The following is a 12220-nucleotide window of genomic DNA, read 5'->3' on the forward strand; positions in this document are numbered from 1 at the left end:
ACGGCGATTCGAATACCCCGGCGTCTGCTCTGCAGGTGTTTTATCTTTCGGCGCGTGTGGTTCTCGAACCGTCGATTCACATCTAGAACATTGTATATCCATGAAGGTTATTCTGGGCTGTTCAAGTTAGATCGGAATGCTCTCCCTGTCGGAACAGATAACGCTAGCGGCACAGAAAGAAAGAATGGAACACACGCTACCCTTAGCACAGGATAACACAGACTGGCGCAGCCGGGCGGTAAAAGCAAAACACAAATAAACACAATGGATGGTTCGCGGCAATATCGTATACGTCAGTGATTTTCTCTTCAAAGCACGCGTATCGTGGTATCCCGTCGTTAAGGTTGGCGTGGAACACGTATACAGAGTCATTGAAACCAAAGAAGGTCATTTTGGCTTGTATAAATGAATACTACTTATAAGAGTTTTATTCCGACTCAGATAGCGTAGAGCGCTGCAAAAAGCACTCATGTCAATGTAGCCCGTTCCCACCCCTAGAAGCTTCCAATAACTTTACGTAGCCGTTCGTGCAACTAAGAAGAAATGAATTATAATAATACTAGTTTTAGTCCTACTCAGATGAGGGGAAGACAATTGTAGATAGCTGCAAAGCGCTCATGTCATTGTAACCCATACCAAACTTTAGAAGCGTCCGACACGTTTACATAGCCGTCACTGCATCTAAGAACGCAACACGTCTCTCTAGACCCCGTTTCTCCGCTCATATTCCTCTCTTAAAACTACCAAAACATTCAAAGCACCGAAGCAAACACGGCAAAAACAGCGGAAGGCAGTGTAGTCCAATGCACCGGCTCATTATATTAACAAGGGGATCGCTGAGCGATGGCGCCACCCGTCGAGATGGCCGGTCCCAATAAAAGGACATAACAACACAGAAGCTTTCTTTTTATCCCGACAAATGGGCGACCTCCCGCTCGAATATTGCCACGGAAGGTGAACTGCCGCACCCCTCCCTATGACAGAAGCCTCGTAGATTTCGCGGGATCACGTGTCATGATAACACTTTAAGATGCGACTTTGGTCGAGTTTTTGGTAGCAGTTTTTGCAAATTTCGCAGTGTAAGGCAAGCGTGCTTCCTTTTCCTGTGCCCATGGTATATGCGTTCTTACGAAGACGTTCATTAATGTACCTTCCACTCGGACCCACATACACCCGCGCGCACTAAAGTGAGGTTTCGTACACTATACACTCCACACATTTTACAAACTTTGTTCCATGCTTCGTTAAATTAGCGACTTTGTGCGCTATGTTCAACGGTGAGAAATGTCCCAGGGTTACATGTGGGACGAAGCATGCACAAAGTATGTAAAATGTGTGGAATGTATAGTGTACCAGATCCCACTTTCTTGCAAGCTGGTTGTTTGTGGGCCAGGTTGGCAGGTGTGTTAATGAACGTCGTCTTGAACGTATATAACGTGGGCACAGTAGCAGGAAGCAATCTTGCTTTACACTGCAAAAGTTCCAAATATTTTTACCCTAAGTTTAACGAAACCCGCATCTTAAAGCATTATCGTGAGGCCCGACGGTGCGAAATCTACGAGCCTTCCGTCATAGGCATTAAGTGGCAGGGATGCGGGAGTCCGTCCTCCGTGGCACTCTCAACAGAACGTTTGTAGGTTCATATATCTTCTTAAAAGAACGCTTTTTACCTCTACCCCCAAGGGTTCTTTCGTGACCGTTGTTGCCAACAGAAAACTCCAGCGAACAAATAAAAGAATACACTGGCACCACCAGGAATCGAACCTTGAACTAATAGGGCAACAAAGCGAGGGCCCGTTGTCTTACCGATTTAGCTGCGAGCCAACTTTTTGTTTTCTTTACTGCGTAGAAATTTGAGAAAAACTCAGACAAGACAATTAACACACAATATAAACACTAAGTGACAGCAATGGGTAAGCACGTCTGTCTAACAAAGGTCGGCACCATACCAAAACTCAGGTAAGCAAACGCACGCATGCAAAAGATACAGCCACTCCGGTGGATCACTCTGCGCTGCATAAACGCTCTGTACCAACGCCGCCTGTTCCCGAAAAATGCACTTGGCCGGCCTTGGGGGTTCCGCATGCCGATCAGTCATGCGGCACTTTCACAAGCTAAGCAATCTCAGGAGAACAAAATGTCATATGGCACCCGCATAATGTCCTCTAACGGCAAGAAGCGAATGGTGTAGGGGGTAATGTCAATGTCCTTTTTTACTGTCCATTGCAAAATGTCCCAGAAAAATACCGCGTCACAGCACAGCACAAAATAATGGTCAATGGTCTGTGGCTGATTGCACGAGCAGCAATTATCGGACGAAGCGACAGACATTCCTTTTTCGCGCAGCGATGTTTTAACTGGAAAAGTTTGCGAAAGGAGCCCAAAGAAAAACATTTTGGCATTTGGCGGCACGCACATACGCTTGAAATGGTCTAAAACTATATTCTTATCATCCCACAAGCATGGCTGTCACGGGGAATAGTTTATAAATTAAATTGTTCGTATAGCCGTCCTTGAAAGGCTAAGCAGGTACTCCAGAAAAAACCGCACAGTAAGGCACAGAAAAGTATCCACAACTTCTTTTAGAAAACCCCGTGGCGGCTTCTTGTTGACCTCACCCGTGGAAAGAAGGAGAAAAGGTAAATGGTAACTTATGCATTCTTGAAGTATAGTACGTAGAAGTGGATCCTCCGCCACCGAGACAGAAGTTGGTGCACAAACAAATGCATTAACCTAACACCACCAGACCATAAAAGGAAGAAACAAATTATCCCTGAGCATTGGCTCCCATTGAGATCCCCACACGAAGGTAGCAAATACTCTGTGTAGAGCCTGAACTTTCGCCCGCGCACAGTGCAGTACCTGAAGCACATAAACAATCTTTGCAACCAAGAAGACATTGCACACTTGGGCACGGGAAAATAAGGAAAGTTCTCGCCCCACCCATCCTGCGAGGCGTGCTTGACATGCGTGAGTGCTGAAAACCAGTGTGGCCCTGAGATACTTATTTGGTGAAAACGCACGCCAAGGTACTCAAGGGGCGCGCTGTCTCAATTATTACCTACAAATTGGGAAGGCTTGGTTCCCCACTGGCCAAATCAAAACCCCTTATTTTCTCTACATTCATGGCCGCTAACGTCCTGATATTGACTAAGGAGTTAGCTACGAGCCCACGCATACTGGGGGAAGACAAGTGGTGCACTCATCAAGCACATCTGAGGGTTCAACCCCTGTATTCTCGCTGAACGCCACGTGATAGAGCAACGCGACCTCTCCCGCCCTGTGCGTGCCTTGCACGTGTGGTAGGCGTTACAAAAATTAAGGGAAGCTCACACAAACGCATTACATCTCGCTTTTATTACGCCAATGTGCTAAAGCCTATGGCCTGCAGTGTTCACGTAAAAGATAACAGCTCCTTATCGTCCGTCCTCACGACCAACGACACATCAAGGAACACATTCAAATACTGCTTGATGGCCAGACCATCAATCCAAGCCCATTATCAAGATCCGTGGGCCTACATCTTCAGGCCAGCTCCAAGAGTGACGTATCTTTGCAGCGCCTCAAACCGAGCACCAATCAAATCATACACATTATCAGGCGAGTTGCCAGCAAGAAGCGAGGCCTCAATGAATTGGATACCTTTCAATTAATTCAAGCCTTTGTCCTCTCTAGAATCACTTACGTCAACAGCCTGCCTTCTTCTCGGCAAGGAAGAGATAAAGATACTTTATATAATGGTTAGAAAGGCGCTTGAGCAGGCCATTGGTCGTCCCATGAGTGCGTCCACAGAGTGGCTGCTTAGCACGGGGCTCGACAACACGGTGGAAGCTGATAGAGGGCCATCTCTCAAACCAGAAGCTCCGAAGTAGAACTGCGGTGGATTGCCGCATCCTTCACCATATTGGCTGGGCAGCACAGAATTTCACTCCAATGATGTACTCCCAGACTCTTGGCGACAAGAACTAAAGATGCTCCCTTTGCTTAGAAATATGAACTCCTACCACGACGAGGGTCGCCGACAAGCACGGTTCTCAAGCGTTCAACCCTACCTCGGTGGGGATCATGCAGCTATCTACACAGATGCCTCCCAATATCGAGGGAAGCAGTACGCCATGATCATGGCTACCTCCAGAACCAACCTGCTTGCGTGCGCCTTTATCAATACCCAAGACATTACGGCAGCAGAAGAAGCAGCCATCGCCTTGGATTTTACTCAACCGGTGGTTCGGAAGGTAGTCACCGATTCCTAACAAGCCTACCGGAATTACTAGTCATTTGGGTGTAGCGACCTGCACTGCGTGTGCTAAAAAACCACTCGCCAAACGGGTCCATTCACCTCATCTGGACACCCGCTCAGGCTTCCATGGAGGTCAACGAATACGCCCACCAAGAAGCCTGCGCGCTTTTCTCCGTGTTATAGAACTTCCCGAGGACAGTCACCCTCTTGTCTCGTTCAGGGACATAACCCAGCATTATCGCCTTTATAGAGAGACCCTACCTTCGCCTTACCCCAGACCTTTCCAGAGAACAAGAGACTACCCTTCGGCTAACACAATTCAGCTCCTTCCCACACCTGACGCGTCTTCGCTTAATGCACGCTTATCACTACGACGCTGAATGTAAACGTTGCTCAGTAGTAGGAACCCTCCGCCACATAATGAGGGTGTGCGACTTTAGCCCTGAGCACTGTCCTCTCATTTCGTCAACTACCCAAAAAGAGCAATGGTAGATGCTGCTGTCCAGGCCCCCTCTACCTACCTAGCTTCAGCTGGTGGACAGAGCACAGGCGGCGCGGACTGCATATGGGCTCCAGTGAAGGAACCACTCCCCTGGGCCGCACTCTGGGCCGTTCAGAAATCTTAATAGAAGTATTTCCGCCTCGTTCACGTCCTCGCCGCCCTCCTTCGTCTCTGGCGTCGATGTTGTCGCGCCTCCGTCCGCAGCGGCAGAGACGGAGAATTGAGATAGCCTAACACTGGGTGTGCGCTTCCTTTAATTTAAAAAAAAAAGTGCTACACCATGCTACACCCATCTGCTATACCAATATAATTCAACGAACCACCGTTATTGCATAATGCGTTTATTTAACCTTGCCAAGAATACCTCTTTGAAGTAATAAAGGGTGTGGTTAACTGCATTTCACTTCTCTCTGGTTTTACTATTTGTCGAGCGACGTGAGTGAATTTAAGTGACGTCGCATGGGTAATCATTGTGGGTGCCGTTTAGAGCTCTGCTTTCCAACCACATTACCAGGGTGGGCAGGCGCGATTTTTTCTAGCCGCGCGCCCTTTTAAGTTCACTTCTTCTATATCGGTTTTTCTATCTCGCACCTGCGGATGATTACATTGAATCCTTCATCTATTTATTGCCAAGCGTAGTAAAATTTCAGCTGCTGCTCGCCAGCGCCCGTGTCGGTCTGCCTTCTCTTTCGTCAAAGTTTTGACGCGCTTTTTCCTAACCCAACTAGCCCAACGTCAAGGTTTAGTCTCTTTACCTGGAATTTATATACTATGAAAAGCGTTTGATTCAGTACGAACCACAGGAGGGCTGGAAGCATGAAAAGACCAGAGAATGGATGAGACTTACCTACGTATTCTCTACGACATATATAAGGGCTGTACGGGAATGCAGGACAATTCTTCCTAAGAAAGCGACGAATTCCCACCCGGAAGGAGTGCGACTGGGGGATACCATGTCGCCAAAATTGTTCGGAAGAGACGCGAAGAAATATCGAAAAAATGCACGCCGACAAAAAGAATACGGCGACGATAACCGATACACGCGCTCCTGGGTACATTCCAAACACCCCGAGAGCACCATCACCTTCACCGTCTTGCGGGGTGACTCACCCCCCACTCACCAGCCGGCGAATCACAAGGTGCCAGCACCAAAGGCAGAATGAGAGGCGATCGTGTGAAAAGAGAAAAGAGAAAGAGTCCCCAAGACGTGCCCCAAGAGGTCTTCCACAAGCACAACAGTAAAAGCTCCTGCGCAAGCAAGTGGGGTGCAGTTAGACATCGACAATAGACCGCGACGCCCCAAAAGAGCTGCTTTCGCTACAATGCTACCGGAGCTCAGTGCGCGCTCTACCATCGCGACCACGACACGTCACCTGGACTTTGCAACGCCGCAAAACTATGACTGCATCTCTCGGACGTCAGATAGGACAACCCCGTATCAGCAAAGAACGCGCCCTGGGTCGGTTCCCTTATTTCGGACTGTGACTCTTTCTCGTGTCTACGGAACCTTGTTCGTTTTAAATTTCGTTTTGTGGCAGAGACCTATTGTTCTCTAGTTCAAATTTGTTGATTAGTTTGTTTCTGTTCATAGCGTGTATTTTTTGGGGGGTATAATTTATACATAGTCTCGTTCACTCACTTTTTTTGCAATGTATACAGTTGTTCTTGATGCAGACAACTAAAGTTACAATGGCTGTCAAGTCATTACCATCCTTCCCATAGGTACGGGAAAAAGAGGAAATCCGACCAATCCTTGCGACAAGCCGCCTAACGGAACCATCGAATTAATGCTAAACGATCATTACAAACACTCAGAAAGTCATCAGTGTTTTGGCTGCAGGCACATTCTTCTAACCACAACGATGAAAGTTAACGTCATATTACGCTCAGATACATGGTTCTGAAAAAAAACGACGCAGCAGACCAAGATATGTGTAGTTATTTATGTGTAGTTTGTTATGTATTGGGGGTTCGGTCCTGTTGTGATTACTGCTATATTACCTTAGAAATGCATATTAATTGTCTTTCCAGCGTATACTTCGTATAGCACGTTCTCCTGTTTTCGATCTTTTCTTTTGTTTCACATTATTGCTGCGCACTGTCGCATAGGCGAGGGAGATGGCCGCCGTTAGCTACAGTTGATCTGCCTTTTGCCTCCCCAATAGATTCAACGTTTGTCTGAATAAAATGAAATGAAATGAAAAATGCGCGCATTCGCATACCATGTTCAGTGCTCATCAAGACTACCACAGTCCCCTCCGGGAAAAAAATCGTCTCCTACGCGTATAGGAGCACCTTCCTTCCTCCTGCCACACGGGGATCTCAACGCTGCAGAATAGCAAACTCTGCGCAGCATACAAACTAACGCATATATACAAATATAGATCAGCGGAGATATTTGGCTGAAAATGTCCGTCATGAACTTACAGCTGCGCTAATCAAGGGGAAGCACCCCTCTCTTCTGCGCAACCTCATCCTGTCGGAGGAAATGGTCATGGGTGAACAATAAACAACGTACATATTCCAGTTGTATCGATCCATGGCAGGCTGCTCTGTACAGGTTGCAAACTCATGATCAGTGTGAAGAAAGAAAGGAAGAAAGGCTTTGTAGAATGCCTGCAACAGACACAGTGTGTACACTGCGCCCCCACGTCACCCCTACTTCGACCACCCCTTCGCCACTCGCTACAGGGTTGGACACCGCTGCCCCGTAAAGGAGGGCGTCGCCCCGCAGCTTTCGCTCTGGTGTTACTATACGAGGGCCGCTAGGACCTGTTGGACGGCTAATAGTTGGGTATCCTTATTATAACTGCGCACTGCTTCTTGGATCTACGGCAGTAGGTCTGTCCTGGCTGCCGACTCATTAGGTCGCACTACACAGTCCCACAGCAAGTGGGCGGTCGAGGCCTTAGCATTGTTACACCACACGCACGAGTCGTTCGTGTAAACTTCTGGCTGCATGAGTTTCATGACGACCGGGGTCATAAGTGAATTCGCTTGCAGCTGTCTGAACGTGGACGCTTCCTCCCTAGTTAGCTCGGGGTGAGGTGGTGCCAGCACCTTCCTGCTGTTTCTATAATATTTGGGGATACCCTGAAAGGTATCACACCTGTCCTTCGTCTCGGTCCACCACTCTGCAAACGGTTCTACTGCTGCCGCGCGGCCAGCTAATCCTCACGCGACTGCGTTCGCCGTCTCGCTGTGGTTGGTGGCGAGTTCCGATACCCTGTTCCCCGCGTGAGTGGGGAACCACTTGATTGTCACCTTGCGTTCATCGATCTTCCCCCGCTCGAGCACCCGCACTACTTCACAGCACAGCTAATGCTCGGCAAAATTGCGCACCGCACTCTTTGAGTCGCTAAGCACCGTCGTCATCTCTGGGTCCGCGATGGCCAGCGCGGTGGCCAGCTCTTCCGCTCACGGCGCGTCTCTCTTGACGATTCTCGCGGCGTTCACCATGACTCCTGTCTTCCCGTCAATCACCACCGCCGCGAAGTACCGGCTATCGCCGTACGCCGCGGCGTCGATGAATCTGGTGTCCTGTTCCTTCGCTCTGGGCGCTCTCCTGTCCGCGTCGTGGGTCGGATCCATGTTCTTGGGTAAAGGGTACACTCGGACGGCAATTCGGACTGTCGCCGCGACGTCGCACTCTTCCTGGCTTCCGAGGCTCTGAGGGTCGACCGCCGTCTCGATTCCGAGCCGGACGAGAATGGTCCTCCCCGTTCGCGAACCCTTGAGCCACTCTATCTGGCCGACCTGCTAGGCTTCCTTGATCTCCAGCGTGTTATGTATTCCCGGCTCGAAGAGCTTCTCCGTGCACGTGGTGTCAAGCACGCCTATGGCTGCCTTGTACGCCTTCCTCATGGCCGCGTTCAGGTGGTTGCGCTCCTGAAGCAACCAGTTGTGGAAGGACGCCGCGTAGGCGACGTGACTTATCGCGAAGGGCTGGAGCAGTCTGAGCAGGCTGCCCTCCCTCATCCCGGATCTTCTCTTCACCACTCGCTTGATCAGCTGCGTTGCGGCCGCTACCTTGCCTACCAGTCGGGTGACCGTGTCATTGTTTCAGCGGTTGCGCTCGATCTGGAACACTAGCACCCTGATCTTGGATACCTTCAAGATTGTCTGCCAGTTCCTCGTACGCAGGCTGATGTCGCTCTCCCGCTTGGGTCTGGATTTCGGCGGGATTATCAGTAACGCTGACTTTTTCGGGGAACAGATCAGGCCCGTGCCCCTCAACTGGTCTTCTATGGCGTCCACCGCCTGTTGCAGGGAAGACTCAACGTGGCCGTCGCATCCGCCGGGCACCCGCAGCGTGATGTCGTCCGAGTGTAGGGTGTCACGGATCTCGGGTATGGCTTCCAAGCGTCTTGCGACTCCGATCATAACAAGGTTGAATAGCAGCGGCGATATCACCGAGCCCTGGGGCGTGCCCACGCTTCCAATCTTCCGCTCGTCCGGAGAGTGGTCTCCAGCTTGAATCTTGGCCGCTCGTCCCGAGAGGAAGTCGCGCACGCAGTGTTACGTGCGCTCCCCCATTTTCAGTGAGCCGATTTGGAACAGGATGGCCGAGCGCTTCACCTGGTCGAAAGCACTCTGCAGGTCCAATCCCACTATCGCCTGGTTGTCGTTCGTCGCGTTGTCTATAACCTCTGTCTTGATCTGTAATAAGGCGTCTTTAGTGCTCATCTTGCTCCTGAAGCGGATCATCGAGTGATGGTACAGATCGTTCTTCTCTCGGTACGCCTGCCACCTGTTCATGAGGACGTGTTTCAGCGCCTTTCCCACGCAGGACGTCAAAGAGATGGCGCGCTGATCCACGATGCACGAGGGCTTGCTCGGCTTGGGTATCAAGATAGTCTTCGGCATCTTCCAGCACTTGGGTAGCTTGCCCTCCTTCCAGCATCTGTTGAACAGGGCTGTCAGGCTGGCGAGCGGCGGCTCGTTCAGATGCTTGAGCACCTTGTTTTTCCCGCGATCCGGGCCCACGGCCGATCGGCAGTTCAGCTGCTGGACCGCGGCGCGAACCACCCAGAGTTTGATGTCCATGTCCAGCTCCTCGTTGTCCGGACCCCCGTAGTCGGGGTGGCTCTCCTCTGGAATGTGGGGTAGGTACTTGTCGCCGATTCGTTTGAAGGTCTCTTCCTGGCCGAGCTCTCTGATCGACTTGTTCAGGATCTTACTGAGGTTGTCCCGCTGGTGGGACTTGGTTTTGGTCTCGTCCAGCACGTGGCGTAGTAATGACCACGTCCTCCCCACGGGGAGTTCACTGTCCGCCGCACTGCAAACCTTCGCGCATTGCTTGCGGCAGAGTGTGGTGCAGTGTTTCGAATGGCCCGATTGAGATCTCCGACCTTCTGCCATAACTTCCTGTTGCGCCGCTGCTGCTTCCATCTCTTGTGGATGAAACGCTTCGCCTCGAGCATGTGAGCCAATCTGCTGTCTATCCATTCGATCTCTGGCTCCGTCTCCATCTCCTTGGTGGCTGCTCCCGCGCATTCCACAATCTTGGTCGTCAAAGTCTCTATGTCTTGGATGTCCTTCTCGTCCTCCGGTAACAGGGTGCGATATCAGTCCCAGCCCGTGAGCTTGTGGACTCGTTTCTCTAACGGCTTTTCGTTCACGGGGACCCGAATTTCTATGATGTAGTGGTCGCTGCCCAAGTTAAGAACCGTGGTGGTCCACGCCGGGAGCTTCCCGCGCGTTCTGACGAACGTTAGATCCGGAGTGGTATCTCGATCGTTCTTGGAGCCGGTGCGCGTGTGGTGCAAGGGGTCTGTCATCAAGGACAGATTCTCTTCCTGGGCGGCTTCCAGGAGGTCCTTTCCCTTGGCCAGATTCTCGGCGTACCCCACCTCTTAAGGTGAGCGATGAAACCGCCGCATACCCCTAGACCCGCGTTATTACCTGCCGTCTTGGCGATCTTGCGCATGAGCGTCTTTAAACGCTGCCTGGGGTAACTCGGCCTGCTGTAGATGTTGGCCGCGTAAATGCTTTGTTTCCTTTGTTTGCCTATCACAAGTTCAGTGATGGTGTGCTCGGCCATGGACTTCTTTAGGCCTTCTCTGTCTTCGTGAGATATTCGCTTCCTGACGAAGGCAGAGATCCCCCTACCCGTGCTGTTGGGTGGTTTGCTTGGGGGACTCGCGCGCGCTTTGTAATCTGTCAAACGAGCGTTCTCGCTCAGCGTTTCCTGTAGGACGGTGACGTCCGGCTTCCTATTTGACTTGTCGGCGAGGACTTGGAGTGCGGCCTTTTTGCTGTCGTAACCCCGACAGTTCCATTGCCAGATTACCAGAGACTTGTTGTTTACTGCACCTGCTGCGGTTTCGTTCATTGTGGTACGATCCGACTAAACTCTCCTTTCAATTGTTGTATGGCAGCGGCTAGTCGCTGCTGCATGCTTTTTTCCTGTTCTATGGCTGGCATGACGGTCTGCTGTATAGATGCCGCCAGGATCTGTTGAATGATTGTTACCATGTCCCTGCGGATCTCGCCCTTGAAACGTTTGGACGCGTCTTCTAGTGTGAGCTAATTTTTGGCTCCTGGACTTTGGGTTCAACACTTCAGGGCTACCATCTCTTTATCCCCCATTTTTAAACACTCATTAAATCGTACTTAACAAATCTCTTTCCCTGCGTGTTTCTTAAAAGAAACCAACAGTTGCAGTCAGGACATGACGTTCCATAATAACCACTTTTAAATAGTGGCACCCCCGCCATCTAACTCAAATGGGCCAACAGCCTGCAGCCGGAACGTTCACGTCCACATCTTAAGCCACACAAGTGTAGGTGGCCTATGCCTCTCCTATCCCACGACTTACTTCAGTGGTGTTCACCGTCACCGAACTTCAGTGCTTTCAAAGCATAAATACTGAATGCGGGAACTCCATTCCACAACACTCCGTCGATGCCGAAGTAACGCTAACGTGCCATACATCTTAAAACCTAAAAGTAGATGTCGCCTGCAACATTTTATTCGCAATAGGTACATCCCCAAAGTGCGTAGATGTAAATGAGAGTTTGCACTAGCAGAAATATTTATTCTCTGCAGGGCCTGTTTTGTTGCCTTCAGTATTTTTGCCCACACCCTTTCTTTCTACATTCTGTTGCTATTTACGTTCTTGGTTTAACATCTCCTGTGGTTTTGCAGTGTTTATTGCATTGACTCTTCTTTAGTTCTTAATTACACACCACCGAAAGCTTGAATTGGAAGCCGTGTAATCAGCGACTAGCAAAATAGAAAGTACTTTTGCCCCTTTCACTGTGGGTATTTTCACGGGGAGAAATGACAAAAGCAAAAAAGCAGCTGATGAAAATACTCAAAGCCATGCACGAAGGTGTTTTCATAACGGCGATTTGTACCGCAGAAATTACTTCTGTAAATCTGACACCAAGAAGCATTAAGTACACTGTTGAAATTTTTGGCCGGTTTTTACACTATGTACATATTTCGCAAGGTGTGCTCTTTGCTTGAGAGCC

This window comes from Haemaphysalis longicornis, unplaced genomic scaffold, assembly GCF_048455015.1.
Source record: "Haemaphysalis longicornis isolate Haplotype H1 unplaced genomic scaffold, Haemaphysalis longicornis Haplotype H1 scaffold_4, whole genome shotgun sequence".
NCBI classification, from domain to species: domain Eukaryota; kingdom Metazoa; phylum Arthropoda; class Arachnida; order Ixodida; family Ixodidae; genus Haemaphysalis; species Haemaphysalis longicornis.